General features: G+C 45.1%; 2 long non-coding RNA genes across 2 annotated transcripts; both read left to right on the forward strand.

The window, feature by feature from the left end:
- The first annotated feature begins 434 nt into the window (after positions 1-434).
- LOC146177443 (uncharacterized) lies at positions 435-5,625 on the forward strand. The gene is made up of 3 exons (XR_014701315.1): positions 435-775; positions 1,663-1,736; positions 5,567-5,625. It is a non-coding gene; the product is annotated as an uncharacterized LOC146177443 (long non-coding RNA).
- On the forward strand, positions 5,624-20,645 carry LOC146177444 (uncharacterized). Its single transcript, XR_014701316.1, has 3 exons — positions 5,624-5,856; positions 18,977-19,021; positions 20,428-20,645. It is a non-coding gene; the product is annotated as an uncharacterized LOC146177444 (long non-coding RNA).
- Positions 20,646-23,056: the final 2,411 nt, after the last annotated feature.

Genomic DNA, 23,056 nt, shown 5'->3' on the forward strand with positions numbered 1-23,056 from the left:
CCCAGCTTCAGTAATATTTTTAGTCCCGATCGGCTGCGTAGGAGTCGTTGCTGCTCTGTTACTATGGCAGCGTCAATGAACTCGTCTAGTGTGTTTGAAATCCTCATGCCGAGAATTTTCTGGGTGGATGTGTACGGAGGGAGGCCCAGGATGATTTTGACACCTTTTCTAATTAGGATTTCAATCTTGTTAACAAACGCACCATCCCAGGAGACTCGCGTCTCCACCCACCCTAGCCAGAGGGGCTTTAAACAGCGCGCCTCTCTCTCTTAAAAACAAAAAGAGAGAAAAAAAAACAAAAAACACGACAGCGTGAACGTCACCAGTGCCTCCTGGAGGAGGCACGGACGTCACCCATCTGTCACGTGATTGCGCACTCGGCATCTGCATGCTTAGTAAAGCACGTATGGCATAGAGATGTGTGGCCGTGCGCCCATTTCTGCTCGTGTTTACGCACTATGCGCGCGTTTTGGAATTTTAGCTTGTGTTTTGTAAGTGAAGAAATGTGTATACTCGCGTAATGCTGTCAGCAGGCCGCACTGGACGCAAAGTGCCACAACTCAGCGTGCGCACTTTTGGCAAACGATTGGTGCCCTGTGTCACGTTTGAAAGGTTCGAAAGAAGGCCTGAACGATTTTATTCTGGCCGACTACGGGGTAGACGTGCAGTTTACAAGGCAGTGACTGAACTTGCACTGGCTGGTTTGTTGCCGGTGATCGAAGGCGAGCAGCGTTGTATGTGACTACGGCATCGCCTGTAATGGAAGTATGTTAAGGTGAGTAATGTTCTGCATATTCTCAAGCATGTATTTCCGGAACGGTGGCGTATCGTACCTGCTGTGCCACTTTTTTTTTCTGGATACTTGCTACAAAAATGTCATCGCCGAAGTCGGTGGATTGCGCAGACTTGCCGCAGAGATAGCATAGGACTCTGTTTTGACAAAAATAACGCTACCACACTTGTGATATGCTGCTCATACCTTTACCATCCGCAGATGATTGGCTCACGAGTGTCCTTTTGAAAAAAAAAAATATGCTACCACGCTTGCGATACGCTGTTCATATTTTTAGTGTTCCAGATGCTTGACTGGGCTTTGCTTTTGCTTTTTTATTTTTTACCTTGCAAGTTTGAAGTTTAATATTTATTTCTCACTATATGTGCCTCATTCTGTGCACTGATGCCGGTTCACACCACGGCGCAAGTTAAAGGAAGTGCACTTTGGTTGTGCGTAAAATTTGTGGTTGGCTTTCGAAGTAACAGCACTTTGCGGACGCTGGGGTTGAAACCACTATTCATCCGCCGCGGTGGCTGAGTTGCTTTGGCGCTCTGCTGCGGATCCCGAGGTCGCAGGTATGATCCAGGCGAAGCGCACGAACTTTTAAAACGCATCTCGGTTTATCTTGGTTTGCTGCTACCACCGTAAGTAATTTTATATATCCACATTATTTGTTTTTATGATGCCGATATTGTTTATGGTTACCTGGAGTGTAATCTTTCCTTTCGATCATGGTGCTTTTCTTATGGTAGTGTTTCACGTATAGTTTCGAAGAATCGTTGGCGTCCTTATTCTGTGCACACGAGAGATTCACTACTGCGCCGTGTTTGGTGGTTCTTTTAGTGTTGTCGTCAGTAGCTGCAATTACAATGAGGGGATATCTGCAGGTTATACATCTGCCTTCAAGTAGAAGCCTGCTGTGTGGACTTTGTGGCCTCCATATGGGATTGAAAGCTACGCTGTAAGTTGGTGTCATGAAATGTTTTTGGTTGCTTTATTTTTCCTTTTCTTTTAAAAGTACCGCTTGTAGCTGCACGAACAGCTTTATCTCATGCATTTGCCTACCAAACCTACTTCTATTAGTTGCTTATTAGAATGGACATACTGCAGGCAAATTGGGGTGCTGGGTTTTCAATTGCAGTTTTTTAATATGTTGCATTTTAAAAATAAAGTTCCAAAAGTCCTCATGGCTTTAGTTGCATTATGTGACACTGCTTTGATTAAATGTATTGAATGAGTGCTGCATGCATTTTGCCTTTTTTCCTTAAATATTTGTGACTACGATTTGATGGCAGTTATAACAGCTGACTGAGAGAGAAATAACTAGTTTTTAGCATTGTCCCCTTTTTTCAGTGAATAATAAGGGCCTCTGCTATCTTTTGTGTCTGTGTCATGATTATAGCAAAGCAGTGTGATTGCTTATGTACTGTGATTTTGACTTGAAGTGAAGAGAGTCCTTGGGTGTTGACATTAATTTGAAGCTGCTCCGGACAGCATGTTTCATGAATCACAGGGCTGCTTTGTTAAGAAAAACCATTCATTTGACTTTTTTCTGCCAGTTGTGGGATATAGCTTGCAAGCAATAATATACTAACCAAGTTGCCCTTAATTCATTATGTAGTGCAAGCGACATGAGAAAAGCACCGCTGTGTTCTGCTTTTGTTTATCATTAGTGCATTCATTTTACCCCGCTGGGGTGGAGTAGTGGTTACAGTGCTCGCCTACTGTTCCCAACGACACGGGATCGAGTCCCAGCCTCAACGGCCGCTTTTCGTTGGAGGCGAAAAGCAAGGTGCTTGTGTGCTGTGCGAAGGCAGTGCACGTCAACGATCCCCAGGTGGTCACTACGGCGTCTCTCATAGCCTGAGTCGCTTTGGGACGTTAAACCCCACAAACCAAACCAACCATCCACACCATTACTGCATTCTGAAGGAGTGAAAATTATTGAACCAATTTTGGCAAACATGCCTAGGCTTTCTTTGTGAAGCTAACTAGTGTTTTGCTTAATAGCTACATATTCTACTTTGGTAATTATGAATAACTGGCTTATTTATTTAATGATAATTGGCCACAGTGGCCTAGGGTATGAGCCTTGCATACAGGTGGTGCATTCTATCCTCTAATGTCACTAGGGAGCTATCTCCGCCTGGTGCTCTTCTTAACTGGAATAAAATGCTAGAGAAATGGGTCTGTGCCCCCATCTGAAACAAAGATTCCGTGTGTCTGAGGCTTTTGGGCTAAAGTGCCATTGCACCTTAAAAGTTGGTCAAGATCATATTTATTGTTTCTTCCTTAGCTTTACGTAGTACCAAACTGTTTGGAGTATTAGGACCTCTGTTATGCTTTTTCATATCCTTTAGTTTCTGCTACCTCTTTTTCATTTCAGAAGTCAGTACATTATTTCAACTCTGTTGTTTTTCGAGTGAAGATCTCGGTAACACAAGCCAAAAAAGCTGGTTTTATTCCCAGTGCATTATTTTTATCCTCTCCGTGATGACATCACAGTGATAAGCAGCTTGCTGTCATGCTAGGGGGCATCACAGGTATGCTGCCTGTTGGCAACTGATGATGCACGCTCATGATGCAGCAAACTCTGTGACAAAATTTATATGCCGTGCATGCTTCTTGTGCCTGTTTATTGATATTTTCACAATATCTTGCTTATTTTCCTTGTTGAAAGTAATAAGAGTTTCATCAGCAAGTGATATGCTGTACTCATGCCTAATGGAATTGGAATTATGGCCTACTTGGCGATTCATAATTAGATGACAAAAGTGTGAGAGCAACAAGGGCATAAGAAGACTGAAAACAATGAGCGCAAAGATTAAACTGAGGTTTATGAATGCAGGTGTAGTGTGCCAATAAGAAAGATCTTTGGCATGTATGCTGAAATATTAGATAAAATTAATTTCCAACCTTATGCAAAAAAGCAGCAACAGAATAAACAAACGATAAATTTTTGTCTATAGAGGCCACTGAAAAAATTCTGACATGTTTGTTTCCCGGAGACGTGCATTTTTTAAGCCTCAGTCAATTCTCTTTGCCCTTTAATTCTTTCACTGATCTTTGTGTTACTGAGGCGGAGTAGACAGGGACAAATGCATGGACGAATGTGTAAAGTTTGAAGACAGCATGCTCTCAATGCCTTGAGGAAAAAATTCCGAGCACTTATTACTACATTAGTGAATCAGGAAGACTGTTTTATACCACAGACAGGTTTTGTTGCTCCTTTGAGTGCACGAGGTGCAGATGCAGTCATCCGATGGCTTTGAAGACTATATCATATTTCAATTTCCTAGTATTCTCTTTATTTTGTGTGTGTTAGTAAATACATGTTAGCATGTAATTTTTTTATTTGACTTTTTTTATTTGATCAGTGACATGTTTTAGGAGACATGCTCACTTGGGCACAAAATCCTTCAAGGGGCTTTTTGCAGTCGTCTTGTTTTGTGGTTCAAATAGACCTGCACATTCCAAATTTGTCGAGATGAACTGCTGCTCTATTTGCTCCAACTATTCCAAACGGCTTTCCCTGCTCCACCGTGCTCCAGAACTGCCAAAAACCAGCTGCCACAATAATATACTATTAGATTTAGTGGAGCATGTTTTTGTTCTGCAGTGGGCAGTAGTATTGAGTACAAAAATGCAATCATCCAATTCTATTAAGTGAGAAGCGCAGCTGGCCAGTGGCACGCTGTGAGTTGAGTATCTGTGCTATAAGTGCCGCCATAGTCAAAACGATGGCAGCACACCGGTGGTGGAAATATAACACAATTGCATTATTGCTAATACGAATAACGTTTTTCATAAAATAGAGAAGCATAGAGCATATTAAGTATTTGTTTGGAAGTAAATTTAAAACGACTCACAGTTGATTGCAAAAGAAAACACTGTGCATTGATATAGGACCCCCTTTCAGTTTTTTTAATCATTGGTGGAGAAAGAAGGGAGAACAGCAAGCGAAGCAGATCCCATTAACTACTGTGAGCCATTAGGAAGCTTGTCCGGCTGCAGAGAACTGCACTAGTTTTTCTAATATTTCTGTTGTGAAAATGAGCAGGTACTTTACCATCGAGCCTCTTATCAATAAATTATAAGCGTGTCAAGCCTTTGTTAGACAAAAGCATTAAGTGTTATGGGGCTGGTGCACCAAAAGTGCCGCCCGCTGGGGTGACGCAGTGATTAAAGCGCTCGACTACTGTGCCCAATGATGTGGGATCGAATCCCGGCCTCGGTGGCCGCTTTTCAATGGAGGCGAAAAGCAAGGTGCCCATGTGCTGTGCGATGTCAATGCACGTTAATGAACCCCAGGTGGTCGAAATTTCCGGAGTCCTCCACTACGGCATCTCTCATAGCCTGAGTCGCTTTGGGATGTTAAACCCCACAAGCCGAACCAAGCCAGTCATAAAGCACGCAAGCATTACATTTAATGCTCTTTTACAAATTGTTGCTCAGGTTAGCTGTATTATTTTAAGCATTGTACATGTTTTGGTCATTTGCATTTTCTTGTGAAAGATGCTTGCGTAGTTAGCAAAGCATTGAGCGTTAAATGCATAAGGATATGTTTCTTTTTTTTTGGGGGGGGGGGAGGGGGGAATATAAAAATGGCAATTATTAACGGTGTTTGACCCTTGAAACATGTTCTTGTACATAAAAAAATGCTTCAAAACTTATTTTATTGCCCTGAAGCTGCTCAAGAACGATATTACTACAATTTTACTAAATAGCAGCTTGTTTATGAATCTTGTTTTATGGCATAAATACTGCTTGAAGCCACCTTTTTCAATGCAGGCTCTTCTACTTTGAATCTTTGCTTCGCTGGAACTGCTTTTGACCCTTCTACCTTGTTGGTGCTCATCATCTCGGCAGCATAGCTTTCCAGCTACGTGTGGCTTTCAACAAGAAGGCTGAAGTAGCAGTGCATTCACTGAATCTGGCTTCATACCTTATTCCGGCCTGGCTACTACCACTTTGAAGCAGCACCTGAATCCTGCTTCACCTACACAAGCCATCACTGCCTTGGGATCGCCTGGGTCATGAAAATGCTATGGATGCAACCTGCAATATCCCTTCTCACACAGGTTAGTTGCCTGCCTCAAATCTGTTGTGTTGGTGTCAGTGTTGTGCCCCCTTTTTCTAATTTCTACTGTAGGTTATCCATGGCTATCAACTTCATTGCTACAGTGGCCATGTCATATGTCTGAATGTTTTGTCATAAGGCATTGAACTAAAACTTGGAGAGAAACAAGTAGCTCACTTGAATTCCATCCATTCTGTCTGAAAAGCGTCAGTGCAGCTCAGGGTTGGCAGAGTTCATCATTCTGACCTCAAATTTCCTGAATGCATCTTGCACAAATAGTTACTGGAAATATACTTGGCTGTATATCTTTCCATGGGGATGCACCGGAAAGAGCTGAGCTAGGCAAACCAGCCAATTCAGTTTCTTTTTTTGTGTCCTAAGGAGAAACTTAGCAAAAGTCTCCTTGGAAATTCAGGCTTTCACTGATAAATACAAAAAGTTTATTTTCTTTTATTTTATAGATGTTAGTGATGTAAAGCTGTCGAAATCTTGGATCGTTTCTCTGCACCCCGCCGGGGTTGCACAGTGGTTACGGCGCTCGACTATAGTTCCCAAGGACGCGGGATCGATCCCGGCCTCGGCGGCAGCTTTTCGGTGGAGGCGAAAAGCAAGGCGCCCGTGTGCTGTGCGATGTCAGTGCACGTTAAAGAACCCCAGGTGGTCGAAATTTCCGGAGTCCTCCACTACGGCGTCTCTCATAGCCCGAGTTGCTTTGGGACGTTAAACCCCACAAACCAACCAACCAACCGTTTCTCTGTTTGCAGTAACTTAATACCAGATTTACTCATATGAGCTGATCCCCCACTTTTTGCATCAAGAATTTGTTTTAATTAAGCACAGGTTTTTCTTGTATTCGTTAGTCTTGTGATGTCACCATCACCAGTGCAAACCATGGCAGCATGCAAACATTCCGCACTGATAAAGTCTGTTTTCATCTTTTGCCTTGGGCTTCTGCATTGGTAGCATGTTCTTCGAATTTGGCAGAATGTTAGTGTGCAGTTTACCATGGGGGACAGTCTAGCATTGAGATGAGCGTAGCAGTCCTAATGTTATCATCAAAACACTGTTAAACTGTTACATAAAATTTTATTGAAAAAGCAGGACCTTCAGACCCTCAAAGGATTTGTCAAGCTTGAAATTGGGAATGAAAAAGCCTAACCCCTATCATGTCATAACTGACAAACATTCGCAATGCACACGCATGACTGTCCAGCATGTTTCCTTAACCTCACGTAAAAAACATGCTTCGGAACTTATTTAAGCGCTGGTGTACATGTTTGCTGTATCTCACTGCATATGGCAGGCATTTTGGAGCTGATGGTTGGGCAATTTGGTATGCCATTTCAAGAACAGGTGGGCTTAGACAAAGAGGACAAAGGGAAGGTACGTACAGATGGGTGCTGACTTGCAACTGAAGTTTTACTGTTTGGAACATAGAATGGATAGGTCAGGCTCCAGACAACAAAAACAAATTAATCGCACTGATTCATGCACATAAACAGCTAACCAAAAGAAGATGAAACAGCATCATCACTTGGCTAACAATCCCAATTTTTGCTGATAATTCTAAGGACAGGTTGCCAGTATTTTGATCAGGTTTGCACAGTTTCAGTAACTTCTCTGGTTAGTTTATAGTATCTGAACGTACGATATCTGTGCCTTTGAATGGCACAGATGCTGTATTTTCGCAATTCTAACTCTAAAAAATAAAGAAAAGTTTGCATTCAAACCTAAACATCGTCTTTTTGGCAAGGAACAGCGCATAGACAAGGCTGCCAGTGCACTTGCTCTCTGAGTTGTTGAGCTAGAATCATCGAAGTCTCGAGAGGGAGCAGAGTCTATGACACGATTTTCAGCTTCTTGCGTAGCTTCATTCTGACACTAAATGACAGCTGGTGTCGCAGAACGCCATAGTTGGCCAGCGTGATGTCACATGCATTTTGAACCTGCGGCCATTCGGTGGCGCTCAGTATGTTTCGCAGGCATTGCGGGAACATGTTGCTCAGTTCTGTGGCAACAATTTGTTGGCCATGGCGGAATCCAGAATAAGTTTGAGAGGGCAGCCACAGCTTCATCATTAAGCGAACTTAATCACGTTTGCACGCAGCGGTGGCGTAGCGGTAGAACATCCGCCTCGCATGCAAGAGGACCGGGGTTAAAATCCCGGTGCCGTGCAATTCTCCACCGGATTAAAAAAAAAAGAAATCCGCGTGTCGATGGAATTGCATAAACAGGTTTGGGGTGCGACCTGATGCCGGTGAACACCTTCGGCTACGCACTCCCTCACCAGAACAGGAGTTGGCCACCCTGGTGCAGTAATTGGCCGCAACCTCTCATGATAAGCTCCACAAAACCCCGGCCCTCAGTCACCAACGGCTGCGGAACAACTGACCACGGCGACGGTCAGACCTGTGACGCAGCAGGGGGTGCTAAGAATTCCTGACTCCGCTGGACAGGCCGCCATTGGAAACTGATCCTGGCAACGTTTAATGCTAGAACCCTAGCTAGTAAAGCTAGTTTAGCAGTGCTTTTAGAGGAACTAGAGGGTATGAAACGGGATGTCATAGGGCTTAGTGAGGTTAGGAGGCCGAATGAGGCATATACTGTACTGAAGGATGGGCATGTACTGTGTTATTGAGGTTTACCAAGGGGCAACAACTAGGAGTAGGTCTCCTTGTCAATAAGCATATAGCGGGTAATATAGATTAATTCTATAGTATTAATGAGAGGGTGGCAGGCATCGTAATTAGGCTTAGTAAGTGGTATAAACTGAAGGTTGTACAGGCCTATGCACCTACATGTAGTTATGATGACCAGGCAGTTGAAAGCTTCTACGAAGATGTAGAATCGGCAATGCGAAAATTAAAGACGCAGTATACTGTACTAATGGGTGACTTCACTGCCAAGGTAGGGAAAAAGCAGGCAGCAGACAAGGCAGTAGGTGACTATGGCATTGGTTCTGGGAATAGCAGGGGGGAGTTACTAGTTGAGCTTGCAGAGCGCAATAACTTACGAATCATCAATACCTTCTTCAGCAAACGGATGAACCGGAAATGGACATGGAAAAGTCCTAATGGGGAGACTAAAAATGAAATAGACTTCATAATGTGTTCAACCCCCGCAAGATGTAGAGGTAATCGGGAAAGTGCGATGCAGTGACCACAGAATGTTGGGTCCCGAATTAGTCTAAATCTGAAGAAGGAACGCAACAGATTACTAAGAAAGAAACCCATAAAAGAATTAGCGGTGAGGGGGAGGGCAGAAGAGTTCAGGATCTCGCTACAGAATAGGTATTCACCTCTAACCGAGGATGGCGACATTACCCTAGAAGCAAGGAAAAATAACTTCAGAGATATCATTACTGAGTGCGCTGTAGAAGTAGGCGGTAGGATAGTTAGAGAGGATACCGGTAAGCTGTCTGAGGAGACGAAAGATTTGATTAAGAAACGCCAGAGTATGAAAGCTTCCAATCCAACAGACCACATCGAATTGGCCGAGATATCAAAGCTAATCAATAAGCGCAAGGTGGCCGATATAAGGAAGTATAACATGGAGAAAATTGAGCGTGCTGTGAAGAACGGGGGAAGCCTTAAAGCGGTAAAGAAGAAATTGGGCATAGGCAAAAACCAAATGTATGCGATAAGGGACAAAGCGGGCAACGTCATCACGAATATGGACAAGATAGTCAAAGTAGCCGAGGAGTGCTATACAGATCTTTACAGTAGCCAAAGTAGTCAGGACTGTAGCGAGATTGGCGGTAGAGAAAAACAGTCAGACGTTCCACCAGTGGCAAAGGACGAGGTCAAGAAAGCACTAGAAACTATGAAAAGGGGGAAATCAGCTGGAGAAGATCAGATAACTACAAATTTGCTGAAGGACGGGGGGGGGGATATCGTGCTAGAAAAACTGGCCACCCTGTATACGCAGTGCCTGGTGTCATCGACGGTACCAGAACCATGGAAGAATGCAAATATCCTCATTCATAAGAAAGTGGACTCTAAGGACCTTAAAAATTGCAGACCAATCAGCTTACTGTCTGTTACGTATAAGGCATTTACTAACGTAATCGCTAATAGAATCAGGGCAACCGTAGACTGCAATCAAGCAAAGGATCAAGCAGGGTTTCTGAAACGGTACTCTACTATCGATCATATTCATACCATCAATCAGGTGAAAGAAAAATGCTCGGAATATAATCAGCCTTTATGCATAGCATTCATTGATTACGAACAAGCATTTGACTCAGCTGAAACATCGGCGGTGATGCAGGCATTGCGAAATCAGGGAGTAGATGAGCCGTACGTGAAAGTGCTGGAAGATATATATAGTGGCTGCACAGCAACCATAGTTCTGTATAAAGAAAGTAACAAAATTCCCATAAAGAAATGTGTTAGGAAAGGAGACACAATCTCCCCAGTACAATTCACAGCTTGCTTAGAGGAAGTATTCAGAGACTTGGAATGGGAGCAGTTAGGGATAAGAATAGATGGAGAATACCTCAGTAATCTGTGATTTGCTGATGACATTGCCTTGCTAAGCAACTTGGGGGATGAACTGCAAATAATGATTGATGACCTAGACAGGAAAAGTAGAAAGGTAGGCTTGAAAATCAATATGCAGAAGACTAAGGTAATGTTGAACAGCCTCGGGAAGGAACAGCAGTTTACATTAGGTAGCGAAGTACTGGAAGTAGTAGGCGAATATGTCTACTTAGGACAGGTAGTAACCGCAGATCCGGACCATGAAAAGGAAATAAGAAGAAGAATAAGATTGGGATGGAGCGCATTTGGCAAGCACTCGCAGATTATGACTAGCAGCTTACCGGTATCACTCAAGAGGAAAGTATACAACAGTTGCATCTTACCTGTACTCACCTATGGGGCTGAAACGTGGAGGCTAACCAGGAGAGTTCTACTTAAGTTGAGGACTACCCAGAGGGCTATGGAACGAAAAATGGTAGGGGTAACCTTAAGAGATAGGAAGCGTGCAGAGTGGGTCAGAGAAATAACTCAAGTTACCGACATTCTAGTGGAAATTAAGAAGAAGAAATGTACATGGGCAGGACATAGTACGGAGAGAGTTAAATATCAGGTTCTTTTCTTCTTCTTCTTTTCTTCAAATTTTCATTCCTCTCCCGATTAACCTCGACCGTAATTCACTCTAATTGCAGAATACATAATTTATTTACACTATATACAAATTGCAGCACAACTTCAATCAGTGTGCGGCCTCTCGTCACGGCACCCGAAACGAGTCTCCCATTTGCCGCGTCGCTCGGTTGCTTCAAAGTCGTTCTCTCCCTCGAATTCCTCCTCGCCAGGCTCCTGGGGAATCCTCACTTCCCCCGTCGTTTCGCTGCGGCTGTGGCTGGTGAAGACGCCTTCCACCCCCATTACAGATGTTGACCGCCAGCGCCCGTCGAATTCTCAGAAGCCGACTCGCTGGCTCGGCGGGGATGGTTGCAGGCAGATCGGATGTCTTCGGGAGCGACGCTCTTCTTCTGCTGGTCGTCCGTGCGGCGCCACCTCGCAGGCCGCCTCACAAGTTGGGACAGTACAGAGGGAGGAGGCGTCTGCCACGGCCGCTCCGTTTGCTTAGAAACACACACGAACGCCAGCAAAATGCACACACATATGGCAGTCTTTTCACAAGTTCTCTGCCCGCGACCAGGGCGCTTCAAACGCGCACTTAACACCTCCACCGCCACTGTGATGCGTGACTTATTGGAACGCGTCACATCTCACACAACACCAGTGTGCGGCTGATGTCCGTGATCCCCCTCCGGCGCACCATGACAACACAAACTTAAAAATTTAAACAAAAGGGCCCTCGCTCCCTCTGAGCAATGCAGCTGGTGCACGCGCGTCGGCAGCGCGTCAGGCTAGGCGCGGGATGCCTCCGACCCCCTGCGGCGGAGGGCGGTCCGTCGGTTCAGCGTCGCCCATACGAATGATCTCCAAAGTTGTGTCCCTTTTGAAAATTTGCTCTTTTCGCGTTCTACTCTTTTTCCACACACTGGACTTCATGCGTCGCTTGCAAAGATTCTGATCGAAGCTCCCCCTGCCTATGTTTCTTTCTGTCGAGCGGGATATGCGCTTCTTCCCTTGACGAGAATCTCTGTCACCCTTGTGACCAGTGCGCACGCAATCGTTTGAGGCCTGCCCCATTTCTGCCCGGCGCGACTGCCTTAGTGCCCGCGGCTCACGTGGATGACCAGTGACTTGATCTCCCTGGTCAAGCAAAACTTCTGTAGCAGCCTCACCGTGAACGCACACGCTCGAGCTGTCCTCCGTTTCGCTCGACGCAACGCTGCCAGTTAGCTCACGCATGAATCCATTGAATTCTGCAGCCCTGTCATGCGCGCAGTGCCCTCTTTCTGCACTGTCGCCATCGTCTGGCCCTGCTGTGATGACCGTTACAGCCACATCTGCCTCAGCACATATCTCACCGTCGTCACAATCCGCATCCCGATCTGTCATCCCTACGCGCACTACGGGTGTCGCTTCTGCCAGCGCCGGATTTGTGACATTCTCAACAGCATCTCCCTCGGATGCCGGCGTGCTGTTCTGAGCATCGAGAAGCGCAGTGTCAACCGTATTTATGTCTGTTTCTTTTGTTTCGCCAGAACGCACCTCAAACACCTTAGTAACTGCCTCCTCCTTCTCAACCTCGGCCTCATTGCCGCCTTTCGATTCTGCCAGTCTGCGGTCCAAACTTTCCGCTCTCTGACCTCCTTCGAGACTCTCCGCGATGCCCGCCCCTTTGTCTGGACTCACCGCTTGTTTCTTGCCGGCCGCCGCTGCCCTGACAGCTTCCTCGTACTGCAAATCCGCTGCTGCCAATTTCATTTCTGCAATTTTCAGTTTCAATTTTAACCGCGCCATCTCGTCGGCAAACGACAACCCCGAGCCTCCGCTGACGCCCCCTACCTTTGCGCCCGCCACCAGCTCTATCTGCCCATCTCCAGCACCCCGGCCCCATCCTTCCCCACTACGGTCCCGCAAACTATGCCCCACAGTTGTCATAGTGCGCCGCGGAAGAGGGACCTACAAGACACCAACCTGTGTCGTGCTCCGAAGATAGCTTGGCCCGCTGGTCAGCGCCCGAGGTTCATGGCTCAGCCCTGGCTCCTTTGTTGTTCCGCCTCCGTCGAGTCCGTTGGCCGGTCCGCTTCAAATCGGAAGACCCTTGCCGACTGCGCCAGTTAAATATCAGGTTCTTTTCTTCTTCTTTTCTTCAAATTTTCATTCCTCTCCCGATTAACCTCGACCGGAATTCACTCTAATTGCAGAATACATAATTTATTTACACTATATACAAATTGCAGCACAACTTCAATCAGGGTGCGGCCTCTCGTCACGGCACCCGAAACGAGTCTCCCATTTGCCGCGTCGCTCGGACGCTTCAAAGTCGTTCTCTCCCTCGAATTCCTCCTCGCCAGGCTCCTGGGGAATCCTCACTTCCCCCGCCGTTTCGCCGCGGCTGTGGCTGGTGAAGACGCCTTCCACCCCCGTTACAAATGTTGACCGCCAGCGCCCGTCGAATTCTCAGAAGCCGACTCGCTGGCTCGGCGCGGATGGTTGCAGGCAGATTGGATGTCTTCGGGAGCTACGCTCTTCTTCTGCTGGTCGTCCGTGCGGCGCCACCTCGCAGGCCGCCTCACAAGTTGGGACAGTACAGAGGGAGGAGGCGTCTGCCACGGCCGCGCCGTTTGCTTAGAAACACACACGAACGCCAGCAAAATACACACACATATGGCAGTCTTCTCACGAGTTCTCTGCCTGCGACCAGGGCGCTTCAAATGCGCACTTAACAGAGAGGATAACCGATGGTCGCTTAGGGTAACAAACTGGATTCTAAGGGAAGGAAAGCGTAGCAGGGGGCGGCAGAAAGTTAGGTGGGCGGATGAGATTAAGAAGTTCGCAGGGGTCAAGTGGATGCAGCTAGCACAGAACTGGGTTAATTGGAGACATACGGGAGAGGCCTTTGCCCTGCAGTGGGTATAGTCAGGCTGATGATGATGATGAATCACGTTTGCCAAATAAAATGTAATTTCTCATGCACATCTCGTCTAGATAACGGTGCGAAAATAAGGAAGTGGGTATACTTTCCAAATCTAAGCACCCCTCACTTATGGCATTGCGATCATGAAAAAAAAAAGGGAGGGGTGCTTGCAATTGAGTGAATACAGTGTAAACTTTAAGTGCCTTTCAAGGCACACTGCACACTTTTGAAAAACATCTCAGCATCCACTATAGTGACTGAAAGTAAAGCTTGCCAGCTATACTTCCATCAAATGTAAGTGTTAAGCAGTCATGGAGATAAGCTAACAAGGGAGATTATTGAAGCTACACAAATCGCCTGGCCGAAAGACTGCATGTGTCTGCAGCCCTTCCTTAGCATTGTGAGCAAAATAATTACAATTTCTAGCTACAGGGAAGTGATAATGCTGTTTCATGTTTTGGTTGGTTATTTATGTGCTCGAATTAGTTTTTTCTTCTTTTTTTTTACTTTTTGGTTTTTTCTTCACTGTTTTGAGGCTGACCTATTTATTCCACGTTCCAAGCAATGAAACTTCATTTGCAAGTCATTGCATGTAAGTCTTCATCTCAGGTATGCAGGTCTTGGAATTGAATGGCGGCGCAACACGGAAACGAACACAGACAAGAAGGGGACACCACATGCGCACACTACCAACTATTTATTAAACGGAAAGGTGGCATATTTATACGTCCATCTCAGGCATCAGACTCATCGCCACAGTCCGCTCTAAACCCAACACCTGAACGCCGAGCAGCACCAACAGGAAATCAGACAAGATATTTCTAACCTCATTAGATAAACTATCAAAAACGGGGAAAAAAAAATTTTTTTCTTCTTCTTTTGCCCGATTTTAACAGCCATTCTAAGTCTTTCGATCTGATTGTTGAAACTAGCCTCAGCCATGTGAGCACAAGACTTAAATAATGCGGACTCTAGGCAAAGTGAAGCGATCGCCCTTTTTACAGTCTTAGAGTGTGCTGATTTGTACGGAAGCAGTTCCTTTTTGGCATGGGGGGAATAGAGCGTAGCGTAGCGGAGACCCTAGCGGAGCGTAGCGGAGACCCTCCTACAAAAAATGAAAGGGAAGAAGAAATCCTATGCTAAGCCGGGATCAAGGCGACCACTAGTGGTCCCCTATATTCACCGAGTGGCACATAACCTGAAGAAGGTCGCCGGCCGGTACGACGTACCTGTCGTTTTCTCCACGCCCAAAAAGCTGAGCGGATTGTGCTCGAAAATCGGGCAGAAGAAGAAAGCCCTTTGCGAAAAGAGGCACGGCAAGCATTACTGTTCCTGTACTGTCGGAGTGGTCTACGAAATCCCACTGACGTGTGGAGGGGTCTATATAGGCCAGACGGGTCGCTGTATTAACGACAGAGCACGGGAGCATGAGAAATCGTTAGAAAATGGAGGCGGGTTAAATTTGTCTACCCATTGCAAAGAATGCAACTGTGAGCCATTCTGGGCAGGAGTCGCGATCAGGTGGCACGGGAAATTCTTGAAGACTTTATGATCAAAAAGAAGGGTAGCATTTGTGTTAGCAACTCGTCTGTATCCCTCCCTAGAAATGAAGTTTCATTCCTTGATAATTTTTTTGTGACGGCATGCACTGTGCGACTTTAAGCCCGGAATTTTTAATGGCCTTGTGATGTTTAGTTAGGCGGGTTGTTAATTTCGTCGCTCGTTTGATTCTGCATTTGCTACCAGTGCATTTTGTTGCGTTGTTTTAGGTTTGACCGCTGTTGTTTCTTTTGTTATGACTCTGCTTTTGCTACAATCGCTTTTAGTTGCTTTTAGGTTCCTGACTGTTTTTGCTCCCCCTTTTTTGACTATGCCTTTGGTGTACGATTGTGTTTGAGTGCTTTTGCTTCATTTCTTTGACTCTCCTTGAGGTACGAATGTTGGTGTTGGTTGAGGTTTTTGACTGCTTTTGCTTCCTTTGTTTGACTCGGCTTTTGCTATGATCGTCTTTTGTTGTTGTTGGCCTAGTTGTTTTTTTTTTACTGCTTTTGCTTCTTTTGTTTTGACTCTGCTTTTGCTACGATCGTCTTTTGTTGTTGGCTTAGGGTTCTGACTGCTTTTGCTTAACTGTTTTGACTCTGCTTTTGCTACGATTGTTTTATTGTTTTATTTTTTTATTAGGGTTCGGGCTGGTCGCTTCTCATGTCTTACTCTGCTGTTTTCGGTCCACACTGCATTTGCTGTGAGATATGGCCTGCCTTCCGTTTAAAAAAAAAGTTTTTTTTTCGTTTTTGATAGATTTTCTACTGAGGTTAGAAATATCTTGTCTGATTTCCTGTTGGTGCTGCTCGGCGTTCACGTGTTGGGTTTGGAGCGGACTGTGGTGATGAGTCTGATGCCTGAGATGGACGTATAAATATACCACCTTTCCGTTTAATAAATAGTTGGTAGTGTGCGCATGTGGTGTCCCCTTCTTGTCTGTGTCCGTTTCCGTGTTGCGCCGCCGTTCAATTCCATCATGCACCAACTCGCCCCCCAGGCCGTTATTCTGAAGGTCTTGGAAGTGGCAGTGAACACCTTTTAAAGTGAACAATGCCAAGCACTGGTGACAAGTTGTGGCTGCACATAGATCTGGACAACAAAAGAGAATTTTTTTAAATAACTGGAAGAATCAGATTGGAAATGAGTGTATTTGACAAGTGCTCTCAGATAATGAATAGTGTTATATGTGGGTCGAGGCCCCATCGGTAGCGTTGGCCTAGCTGCTCCGTGACTCGGCAGAAGGCCTCAGTGGTCCCGTCAACGACGAGGCGTCGGCTAATAAAGCAATGTTTAATACAACATCACATACGAACGGGCAAAGAAGCAGGCCCGGAGAGAAAACTGACACGCTTCCGAAACAGGTGTCTGACGTCGTCTCTGCGATGTCTCTGAAGTCTCTCTGTAGTCTCTCGCAGCGGAATCAGCCGCTGCTTTTTATACGCTCGTCAGTTCAGAGGGAAAGGGAGAAGTCATGTCCGAGCAAGCCCTGCTGACTCAGTCTCGGTGGCGCGACAGAAATCTCCACCTCCTCTTAACAGGAGAGGGCGACGCTCTCTTACTCGAGCATCAGGCTTGGCCAGCGTTTGCACACACTCACGCACACAAATTACAGATTGCACACAAATTACGGCACGTGTAAATTCGACACGCCGGATCACGTCAGCGTTGGGCGGTTGATTGCACGGTGCTGCAATGGGCGAAATGCTCGCTGCTTTGACTGATGTTACGCTGCGTCGGCTGTCGCACATGACAGAGGCAAATCGTAACAATGGCTGTATACCAACATCCCTCAAAAGAAAGTTTGTGGCTGCCATTTGTTACCGGCATTCACCTATGAAACAGAAACATGAAGGCTAACGAAAAAGATTCAACCTAAATTGAGTACAACATAGTGGACTGTGGAAAGGAAGATGATAGGCGTAACGTTGAGATAGGAAGTGGGCAGTGTGGGCCAGACAGCACATGTTCTAGTTACAAGTGAGCAGAAATTGGCATGGGATGGGCATGCAATGCAAAGACAACTGTCACTAAGAGTAACTGAGCAGACTCCAAGAGGAGGCATACTTCGCAGGGGGCGACAAAGTTAGGTGGATGGATGAGATTAAAAAGTTTGTGGGGTCAAGTTGTGTGTAGCTAGCACAGGGCCAGATTAAATAGAGGAATATGGGAGAGGCATTCCCCCTGCAGTTGGTGTGATTATTGGTAGACCTAGATTGCTTCACATTGAAGCCACAGCCAAAGGCACTTGCTAATTGATCAGTGGTATAGTAAAGGATTTACTTACGAAACAGCCTTCCTTGCTATCTCAGTGTCTTATAACAGCAAAAAAAAAAAAGACAATGAATTTCAATGATACCTCAGCAGCAGAGCTCACATACAAGAACCTCAATGAGTCAGTACTGCACCAGCAGCAACTGCTATACGGTTGTGATTAAAAACTTGCTTGAACTGCAGATCACAGTCAAAACTTACTGATATTGCAGTTATCACTCAGTGCAGTCTGCAATCATCAAGAAGTACAGTCGATGACCAATTTTTCTGAACTCTAGGAACTGCCCGAAAATTGGGGTAGTCTGAAAACTCAAATTTTGCAGAAAAAAGTTACTTTACACAAACTTCCGATTGCCACTATGGTGGAGGAAGTGGTAAGTAGAAGCTCAGTCTGATGCTTGACGGTCTCTCCACGCAACAGACAGTGGGCGGCAAACTGGTGTTTGATGGCTGTGCTGCCATATCGGCACCTCGCATGCGAACATGTTGGCTTAGACAACGTCCTGATGCGAAAGTAAACCTGCCAGTATGAGTTCGCTGAACTGACACTTTTTGAAGGTGCTTCACCTCATAGTCTTATGCCGTGCGGTGAAGCATCTTCAAAATGCTGCAAGTGTATTTGCAGCGGTGAGCCCATATTTCTGGCTTAAAATTTGCTTTATGCAATCACATTTTCAACCCCCTGTAAGTCTGAATTTATTGATGTTCTACAAAACATGTTATATAGAGGCTTGGCTATTGGCAATGGTGCCGCGGTGAATGCAAATGAAGTATGAAAAATCAAAGAATCAATCATGCGTTTGAAATTTCGGGAGCTCATATACTCTGGAGCATGGGTACTGCCATGAGAAAGTCCGAACAATCAAGTATTTCTAAAAAGTTAAGTTTGAATTTTAGGTCGTTGACTACATTCATTTTTGACATACCCTTATCTAATGGCTTCGTAAGGAAAAATATTTTGCCATGCTTTTCTGATGCTGCCACAGGGACCAACCATAGTGGCATGTTCAGGCAGTGCTCGCATTGGATGATGACACTAGTTTTGCTGAAGGTTCATGTGAAGCAGGAAATGGATCATACAAGGGTTACAGTGTTCTGTTGATAAATACGTTGAGTAATGTCATTAACAGTCATGATGGCTTGTAAGCAAGTGCAAACATTGTGCTCAGTATAGGCATTTTATTGGGGCTGGCACTGCAGATGATGCGGTGCCTAAACTGTTTATGATGTCACCAGAGAATTTGAACATGCTGGTTGCTGTCAGTAGGAGGAAGTTCAGTCTCAATTTCAATTGCATATTTCAGGAAAAAGAATGCCTCTATGGAGCCCAGACTTGAAAATAAAATAAGGTGCGTTATTATCTGCTCAAATCCAAAACTGCAATATGTTGGATGATTGTCATGGCATCTTTAACTGATCTTATGGGGTGTGTGCTTTGGCACCTTGAGTGACACTTTATGCTATGCAGTAGTGAATGCACTTGTAAAATAAGATATCAATGTAAAACGAATCGAACGTTTGAAAAAGCATACAAGAAAGAGCAGTTCCTAAAAACTGATCAATGTCGTAGAAGTAAAAACACATTTAACAACAACAAAGCTGAACAATTTGTATTGTTAAGGTATCATAAGTCGACACCATCCAAGACAAATTCTTAGCCTGTCAAGAATGGCATTGTGCAGTAGGCCAGAATGAAATGATGACTTCATGGTGATTGGAAGCGGATTGGTCAGCATGTGTTCACCCCAGCAATTGGCTCACAAATAGGAAACATTGAAAATAGCAATGCTGCAGCGTTAGCGTGCCTTGCAACATAGTTGTATGCATAATTGTTTTTTGTTTGATGTTTCGCTCTTTGGTATAACAAATTTCTTAATTTTGTTAAATTAAAGCAGGGTTGTATGTTTTAACATAATAGCAATAAAGGTATTATTCTCCAGAAAATCTGGCATCGGCATTCTGAGCAAGAAATCACAGGCACGTCTCTGGGATATGATAGCAGGCAGCTGATATGTCCAAACACTAATTGGTTGTAGGGTTGTATGATCTCAGGCTACCACGTGGCATGGACGGTTTGGCAAGAGCTGCCAACTGTGGCTTCTCATTTCAGATGGGAGGGCGAGAGGAATCAAAACCTCCAAGACCCTTCCATTTAGTTAGGCACATTACTCGAGGCCATGCAGGCACATTTATGCGGCTTGGTTTAGCAGAGCTTTTTATTTATTGGGTGATCTTTCAGATGACATAGTAGCTTATGACATAGTATGCTAGATTTGTAGTGAGATAATAGTGGCACCAATTAAGGTAGTGAATAAATGAGTGGCAAAGTGCATTTACGTGGGCGAGGGTCCACAAGTGGAGTGAGCCACAGGTCAGTAGATGTTTTGCTTAAAGGCTGCCTCCTTTTTTCTTTATTACAATTTGTACCTTTTAAAACACTCAGTGAGGCTACATACCTGGTCAGCTGTTAGTGCATTCCATGACTGCACTCCTAATGGAGTGCACTCCACTTGCATTGTTTGCCTGTACGAAAGTGCACTTTCGAAATGGCACTCCCTATACTCGTGCACTTAAAAGGGGTATAATATTATGCTGCAGTCAAGAAACACAGAAAAGGCAAGGAGATATTCTTTGTCCTCATGCAGTGAATGGGGTGTGGGTCTCATTCCCTTCCTGAGTAGCCTTGGAGAGCTATGGAAAGTTGTTTAGGGTGAAGCGTGATAAGACTAATGTTGAAATTTGATTCTTTCTGCAGAGTTCGTTGCCCGGTTTTTCCAAGCTCGCCATTCACTGCATCAACTGAATGAAGCCTGCAAGTCAGCATGGGTGTATAAAGGCTGTTTCTTGGGAGCCAGCTGAGTTGGCAAGTGGGTGAAGAGCACGAAAAAATAAAATTGGTTGCATGACTTGAACTTCTTTGGCATATTTGTCTTCTCATTATAGCATATTTGCAACAGTGTACAAACATCAGCATCACGGCTCTTCGATACATTGTGCTGTTCCAATCTTCATTATCAGCCATATATTTTTTAACAGTAATCCGCCAAGATAGAGATCGTAATTTAATATTCCCATCATTGGCCTCAGATGCCATAGTAAACGATGCATGTACTCTTGCTGTATTCATGTTGCAAATCCGCAGAAGAGCTTTCAGAGAACTGCAATCCATGTGCTATCCTGCTGGTTTCTGCTGATCCAAAGATAAAAAATTTCTCCCTTAATATGTTAAATTTGTTTTTTGGGCCTCATAATTGCTTGGTGCAATTGAGTGCCTGCTGCTACCTTTGAGGCCTCTGATCAATTTAGCTGGAACATAACTATTGTTTTATATAATATTTTAGTGGTGCAGTTCTGCTCTTATTGCATAAATATGCATGAAGTTAACCATCTTAAGAGTGAATTTGGCAATGTCTGGCAGGCCTTCAAGGCCAGCGTTACAGTTACCACTTTTTTATGGAATACAGACTTGGGCCTTCAATGCTGGTCGGCTTCTGACAACTTGGTGTGTGCCCAACTGTGGGCCCGTAATCGGCCAAGCACGTTTGGCCGGCCAGGTGGCGTTAAGTCAGGCCTACGTGCTCGGGCCGAGGACGATGGCCGGCTTCTGCCCAACTTATATCTGGCCAACTGTGGGCCGGAATGTTGCCAAGCACGTTTGGCCGACCAGGTTGGCATTCAGTTGAGTATGCATGCTTGGGCCAAGGATGCTGGCCGGCTTGTGCCCAACCTAGTACGTGGCCGACTGTAGGCCATTAACCTGCCGAGCACCCTTGGCCATGCAGGTCGGCTGCCGACCTAAAACCAGTGAATGGCCATTGGTCGGCAGTCGGCCAATGTTGCCTGGGGCAGCTGCAGCAGCTTCGTTCTTCATGTAAAGGGTGCTTTTCTTGCAAACTTCTACATTAAGCATATATGCAGGACTCACTTCACTTTCACATTTCACATGTATAAATATTGTGATATACTACATCACGTTCCACAAGAGACAGTTATAAAGAGATAAGCTATGGTGTCGAACGGAGAATGCAGTTGCGTTACAGTGCATCCAGCAAGTAGCTTATGACAGGTGAAATTGGGAAGGCTCAGTCCAAACGTACCTCTTGGACCTGTGCATAAAACGCCGCCTGCTGTTGGTTCTGCGTCTCTTGAGCCACGCGCAAGAGCCGTGTCTCCAGCAGCAGTTATTGCACCTCTCCCAGCTGCTGCTGCCTGGACGGTTGCCTGCTCGGCTGAGACGACGAACGAGACCCAGCAGGGCCACCAGGTAGAGGGAGGGAAGGGCCAGGCACCTATGAAATCAAAACAGGCTGAATGTAGACTCATCATACGATGCAGTACGCTGTGCAAGAAAGTGGTGAAATTTTTATAGGACTTATTAATGTAATGCTTATTGATGTACACAGGCGCATTACCATATAGAAGGACTCATAGTAAGTGATATAACAATGGAAAATTGTTGCAGTATATGCAATGTAGAAGATTAGGCAAATCATAAGGAGACATCACTGCCCTTGTAGCAGGAATAAAAAAATTCAAAAGACATACCATAATGGCACACACGAATAGAACTTTTGTTACCAATGTGAAATGATTGCTTCAGTATGGTTGTTCTTGGAAATGTTATTTCCAAGCATCTTGCAAATCATGCACCCTGGAACCTCTATATTAGCAGGCACACTCACACGCTCACAGCTTGAGCTGCTTGTTCCGCCTCGTCTCCCACCTCTGCCTCCGCTCATATCTCATCATCTTGAGGAATCAGCTCCGAGTGGTACTCGTGGAGCTCCTCCTCAGGCAGCACCAGTGCCTCGCAACTGTCGTCTGCATTAAAGTAATCAGTGGCGACGCAGTGTTTATTGGATAATTTCAGTAAAGTACACTGTTCCATGGTGAAGACAATGTAGTCTGTACAGAAGAATAATACAGATAGAAGAGACTCCAACAAAAATTTAGGAACACATGCATAACTTCAGGCTACTTTTGCAGTCATTACTATATGCATTCCTACACCCCAATCCATACAAAATAAAAAATTGATCATAAAGAAGACGCCCGACCGGACATTGGTGCAGACTAACTCGTGCCAACGTGTATTCAAACTAAACTATATACACACATACGAACATACCTGGTGTAGGAGCAAACCCACACTGCAATAGTCTGTAAAGAAATAATAGTAATACTAATAAAAAATGCACATCAAGGCTGTGCAACCTCTCACTATTCTGATGTGTTAGTGTGTATCAGTAGTATTGCTATTTGTTTACACAGTCCACTAGGCAGTAGAGGGTGCAGAAACACTACACTAGGATGAGGTCAACAGTGCACACAAGTTCCCAAGTACACGCCAAAAATCAAACTTAAATAGTCCACCTACCGCCATA

The sequence above is a fragment of the Amblyomma maculatum genome, chromosome 10 (genome assembly GCF_055883805.1).
Source record: "Amblyomma maculatum isolate TAMU_Amacu chromosome 10, ASM5588380v1, whole genome shotgun sequence".
Classification (NCBI taxonomy): Eukaryota; Metazoa; Arthropoda; class Arachnida; order Ixodida; family Ixodidae; genus Amblyomma; species Amblyomma maculatum.